Here is a 6,764-nt window from a genome sequence, read left to right on the forward strand (position 1 = left end):
GTTCGACAGTTTGGCTGGGAATAAATTCTAAGTCAGAAATTACTTGTCCACTGTCTTCCAATGATGCTATAAGATGGCTCGAAGACATTCTCTTCATGATCTTTTGTTTGTAACTTCTGCAAGCTTATAGAATTGACTGGCTTTGACCCTGGAAATTTTGGAAGTTCACAGTGGTTTTCCTGGTAAACCCTTTCAATCTGGAAACTCCTGCCTTCAGATTCATGCTAAGCACTCCTGGTGTTGGAAACAATTTTTGTTGATGAAACAAAACAAAAATTAATGTTAGTCTATTAAATAATGATTAGTGCTATGCTGAAGAAAAAGTAATGAGTCAAGGAATGGAGACAGGATGGAGGTGTGATCAATTGGTGTAGCTAGGGGTAGACCACTATGGAGGTTGTATTTGAGCTTTCAGGGAAGTGAATGTGCTATTCAGGTACATGGGAAAAGGTCATTCCAGAAAACTGCATGTGCAAAGTTTCTGTGGGAGGAAGGTGTTTGGCAGGCTTAATATCCAGTAAAGAGGCCAGTGTAACCGGAGAGGAGGAGTAGATGGCAAGATGGAAGGAGTTCAAACCATGTGGGACCTTTTGGATCTTGCACTTTTACTCAGAATTGCCAGTGAAAGAGTGCGAGATCAGACTTAAATTGCCTAAGGAACACTTCTGCTGCAATGTTGAAACTAGAATGAGGGAGAGTACGGGTTGAAGATGGTGAATCAGGATTTTCAGTAGTGCATGGGGAGGTGATAGATGAGACCAGGATGATATTAGTGGTGCTAGTGAGAGGTGATTTGAAGTGGTTGACAGATTGCATATAGGTCGTATATGTGAAAGGGGAGTCGATGGCTGTCATTAAGAATGTAATATGCACCAACTTGGTTCTAAGCATTTCATGTGAACTAGTTATTTGAATCCTCAATAAGTCAGTAAGCTAAGTACCATTATTTACATCCTCAAGATAAGAAGACTTGGAGGTAACTCCTCTAGGACCACCCAGCTAATAAGGTGGGGCGAAGGTTTGGACCTAGGCAGTAGGACCCAGCCCATGGGCTCACCTGTAGACACCTGGAGATTCCGGTTTTTTTGGTCCCTCTTCTTGGTACTCCTGGTGGGGATGCCAACCCTCTTGAACTAGTCCTTGGATATCCTGCTGCTTTCCCTTTTATTTTCCATCTTTTTATCTTTTGCTCTAGTTTCTGAGAGATTTCCTCAACTTTATTTTCACTCCTTCATTGCTACCATCCTGTTTTAAATTTCTAAGAGCTTGTTTTTGTTCTCTTTAATGTTCCTTCCCTTTCCTCTCCCCTCCCCTCTTTCTTTTTTCAGTAGCTTGTGTTTAATCTGGTTTTTTTTTTTCAATGACTGCTTATCTTACCTCCCTGAAGATATTTGTTTTTGAAAAATTTGCTTCCTGCTGCCTCTTTTTTCCTGGTGTGTGTGTGTGTGTGTGTGTGTGTGTGTGTGTGTGTGTTTTCCTGTTTGTTTTCATTTCTCATTTTACTGTTCCTTAAATTTAGGCATGAAAAACTGAGGACCAGGTTGGAATCTCTGAGCATGTGACGAGGGTGTAGTGTTGACTGTGGTCCTTGCTGAGCCATTTGCTGGGACTCCTCAAAGTCAGTCTTTAGGACTTTCCTCTTGGACTGCTTCCCATAGAAACACTTCTGTTTTACCCAGTAGGTCACGGCAGCATGGCTTTCTGCACTGGGGTGCCAAGCAGGAAAAGAGCAGTTGTCCTACATCCTTCAATCAATCAGTGTGTGCATGACCTTGACTTCTGACTATGAAATGGAGCCCAGGCCCTGGGTTCATGCAGTTCATAGATCCTCCAGTGGCCAGGAGGAGGACAGGATGTCCTGGAGGTTCTGTCTCCTTTTTAACTTCCCTACCCATAGCCACCTCCTGAGCCTTTGAGACACCTTCCTTGTAGGTCAGTTTCCTCACTGATTTCCCTCTCATCGTTCCACCCTCCCACACTGTTGCTATTATCTCATTTGTTCTTCCCGTGTTAAAGTGTTGATGACTTTTTCTTTTTATTTTAGGGTTTTTAAAGATCCCCTCACTGTAGTTTTGGTGAGACTTAGGAGCACATGAAGTCAGATGTGGGATCATTCTATCAGCTTTACTTCATTAAGAAATTTACAAACTCAATTTTTTCTTGATTTTTTTTTTTTTCCTGTACTAAGAATTGAACCCAGGGGATGCTTTACCACTGAGCTACATCCCCAGCTCCTTTATTTTTTGAAACAGGGTCTTGCTAAGTTGTCCCTGCTGGCCTTGGACATGGGATCCTCCTGCCTCAGTCTACCGAGTCACTGGTATGGGTCACCAAGCCTGGCAACCAATTTTTCCTTGATTTTGCTCTTTAAACATTATTAAGTAATGGAGTCACTGCCACATAGGAAGCATGTTTTTGATACAAACTGGAGGTGACAGTAACTCAGTCCTGGCTTTTTTGCTCTGGCCTGTTTCCCGGGGCTGAGTTGGGCACTGGCATGGGAATAGGTGTTGAGTGTGCCATGGGATGCTGAGCATTGGTCCTCAAGCCAATGAGCAATTAGAGCTATTTGAGATCATTTTATTAGACATTGACCCCGAATATCATCATGTCTGAAACAGATGGTGCCTTTCCTCACACGGGATGATATTGGGGAGAAATGAAAGTGTGATTCCGGAAATGTCCTCGACAGGGTGGGCCTAGTAACCAACTTTACAGAGTTTTGTTCATGAAAGCACAAAATCAAGTTTGAAAGGAAGTGGGTTTTTTTTGTGTTTCAACAAACAGTTGTCACTCATCTTTTGCAGATAACAAATCTTCAAACCTGGACACTGTATTATCCATCCAAATGAGAAGCACCTTTTGATAGTAATGCTGTTTAAAACATAATTTTTTTCCTATACTTTTATATAAATGCCCTGGATATCTTACATTTTTATGAGTTAACATTTGTGCAATAAGTTTAGAAGCACTCTGTAATGTGTGAATAAATGGAATTCCAAACAGTTCAAGCCCTCAGGGGCATTAAATCTTAAGCAGAAATATTTTTGATAGCTGGGTTAACAACAAATATCATGAAAGCAGTCATTTTAAAACCAATATTTTTCAGCACTTAAAGACATTCCTATTAAAACTCAGAAGAAGAAATGGACACTTGATGTCCCATTGTGTAAATGGTAGCCAACACCAACATTTGTTTTGGTACTGGGAATTGAACCCAGGGACTCTTTACCACTGAGCTACATCTCTAGTCCTTTTTATTTTGAGACAGGGTCTTGCTAGGTTGCTTAGGATCTCTTTAAATTGCTGAGGCTGGCCTCAAATTCCATACTCTGTCTCAGCCTCTTTAGTTGCTGGGATTACAGGTGTTGGCCACCACCAGCCAGATGGCTTAATCAAAGGGATCACTGAGAATCATTTAATCACGGATTACAGGTTACAAAGGTGTGGCAAGGGCTCCGAAACCCAGCACCAGGTGGGATGAAGTTTCCCCTCCAGGCCAGAGGAGGCAGCAGGGGAGCCTCTGGAGAGCAGGAGTCAGGAGCCAACACTGTGGCCTGGTGTGGAAGGGGCAGGATTTAGCAGCCATGCACATCTAAAAGAGCTGTGGTGTGGGTGTGGGGGCCAGAGAAGGAAGTGAGGAGTCTGACCTCCTGCTCCCGCCTCTTGTCTTTTCCTGGTGTCTTCCATTGATAGAACAACAGAAGTTTCCCTGATTAAAAATCAGGACACAACAAAGGTGGAAAGTGGATCTGAAGGGACAAGTGGAGAATGCCCAGTGTTATCAGGTCTCTGAGCTAAGAAATAAAACTATCTTTTAGAAGAAAAAATTCTGCAAGATTGCATAGCTTGAGAACCAGAGAGAATAATCCAAACAACTAATAACCTAGTTCGGTAAAGTGACCAGATGTAAGCAGGACATGCAAATCAGTGGCTTCTGGACTACTAATTGCAATCAGAGAACATACCCCACCTTCAATGGCAGCCTAGAAACAACAGTAACTGAGAAGCACAGTGAATGTTTTCTTACTGAAACAAGAAAACAGCAAAAGTAGAGAGAAGCCCTCTTCCTAAACAGGCTCCATCTTAAATTTATATTTTTATGATGCTTGGCATGTAGGATATGACAAGTACATGTTTGTTGAGTGACAGAATGAATGGATAAACTTTCATTGAGATACACTTTAACATAGAATTTAGTCCTTGACATTCTGTCCACTAGGAGTCAGACTTGACTGAACCCATAGTGAAATCGTGTCTTGGCAAGGTCCCATATGGTGTAAGTGACAAACTCAGGCCAAGACTGAGCTTCAATATTTGCAATTAGATTAGTAGCAGTTTTAAAATAGAGCTTATCTGTCTGATTATTAAAGCAATATGTGGTCATTGCAAAAAGGCATGAGAGGGATGAGCAAAAGGAAAAAATCCCCCCCACACACACAAAAACAACTTTAATATTTCTTCTCAGTATACCACTATAAACACTTAGTTATGTCCTGTGGGTATTTTTTCAATGTGTGTGTTTACAAAAATTCCTATTTTGTTGATGAGGCATTGAATTAAAATGTACATTCTTACATCCATCCTACATCATCTGTGTCATAGCTTGCTCTTTCTCGCCATATCACATGATTTTCCATATTCTGAATTAGTGTCCTCATCTATGACTTAATGGCTGCGTACAAAGCCACCAGGGGGCCACAGAGCTCGTGTTCTGCACAGCTCCAGCCTCGTCATCCATATTAGGTATCACACAATGAAAATCATAAGAACCATATTTACTAAGAGGAGTGGGGAACCTGGCACCTCTCTCCTGCCCTCCCTGTCCTTAGTCTCCCACCCACATGGTTTTGTCAGTTCTATGGCCTGATGAGGAATGTGGGCCCATGAGCAAGTTGGCTTGGCTTCAAATCCTCTCTGGGCCACTTCTCCGCTATGTGAGATAGGACCAGGTTACCATCTTTGTTTCTCACCTTCCTCATCTGTAAAAAGGGTACCCAAATATTACTCAATTACAATGGGAATTACATGATTACATTGTTGCTTAGGATAATGCCTGGCACATAGAGTTGAAAGAGTTACTCATTCTTCCAATCTCAGCTCAAATACCACTTTTCTAGGGAAGCCTTCTTTGTCCACTCAGGCTGAGACAAGCTCCCATTCCACAAGCCCTTGGCCCAGTAAACACTCTACAGACCCAGGATTGTGGCTCTATGACTATGAGCAATATTCCAGGGCCTAGGTAGCTGAGGTTGGACATTGCTCTCTTCCTCTGTGCTTTCTTTAGAAGTCAGTCTGCATCCTCTCTAATTTCCTTCTCTGAGGGGCCAGGTTGAACAGGGGAGGCTTGCCTGGGAACAGAAAAGAATGCCATCTTCAAGCACACTTGATCTTAATGGGCATTGATAACTGCAAACACACACTCACAATGCCTGTTGTATGCTGGGCACCATTCAAATGTTTTCCATATATGATAATTTCTAAAATGACCCTATAAACCAGTATGGCCACTGTGCCTATTTTATATATTTGAAGAAGACCTTGGGACTTAAGACAGTCAAGTCACATACGGAGATGATGGAACTAGGTCTAAAACCCACAAAACTTTATCTGCCCAGCCACATTGCCAAGTGGTTCTCAGACTCATGTGTTTCAGGATCACCTGGAGGGCTTGTAAACATCCCAGGATTTCTATTTCAGCCTCTCTTCTAATAAGTCCCTAGTTAATGCTGATTCTCAAGAGACCACACTATACGATGTGACCTGCCATCAATACCTTAAGAAGTTTTCAATGACAAACAGGCTGTTCTCAGGTCCAGGCTAAAATTGCAAAATACTCATATTAGTCATTTATCTTTTCTTTCTTGGTCCAAAAATCTGATGTCTTACAAGCCTTGAGTCTTATCCAGAGCCCTGCACCACCTCCCTTCTCCCAACCCCTTTCATTTCTTGGCCCCTTCTGAGGGCAGCTGCTGGTATTAAGTGGTCCACACCTGAAATGGCTACCTGGGTGAGGAACTTGCTGCTTAGTGTCTTGCTGAGGCCATGCAAGGTGTGTCTGGCTGAGGGCCAATGACATGCAGGCTGACATCCAGAGGGAGGGGCATCTTTTTCTAAGACATAAAGGCACCAAGTGGGCTGGCTGCATTCTAGGGCAGAGAAAGATATTTGGGCAAGTTGCTCTGTGCCTTACCTATTTTGATTAACTTTCAGCCTTCTGAAAAAAGTAACCGTCTTTCTTACTTGATTCCTTACCGAGTAATAAAATATGTGGATTTCATTCTGCAGCCTTCACATCCTCTACCTGCCTCATCACCTCCTCACTGTCACAGGTGGTTGGACAAGTGCAGTGAGGACGGAAGGTCTATTCTTTGCCACTACCATGGAGATCTCATCCTGCTGCATGAATATGGGAAACTTGAGTCACAAAGGCACACACAGGGTGGGAGGCTCTGATCACTCATTGGTGGTGCTCTAATTAAAGCTGGCTCTGAGAAGGGCATGGCCATCTGGTTGAACGATCTGCAAAGTTCTGAATCTGCTATTTCTTCACTTTGCATGGAAGTCACACAAGTGCCATCCTTACAAGCCCTCAACTTTGTTCTGAAGCACAACATGTTTGAGTTGGAACCATACTTTTTTCCCATTCTCCATTTTTGAAATTCTGCCCCAATAATTATAAAAAATATGAAGTGTTCACTAACTCATCCAGTTAGAAAAAAATAGCTGCTTTCTCTGCTTACATCATACCTGACAGCTAAAAT

Source organism: Marmota flaviventris, chromosome 6 (assembly GCF_047511675.1).
Source record: "Marmota flaviventris isolate mMarFla1 chromosome 6, mMarFla1.hap1, whole genome shotgun sequence".
NCBI classification, from domain to species: Eukaryota; Metazoa; Chordata; class Mammalia; order Rodentia; family Sciuridae; genus Marmota; species Marmota flaviventris.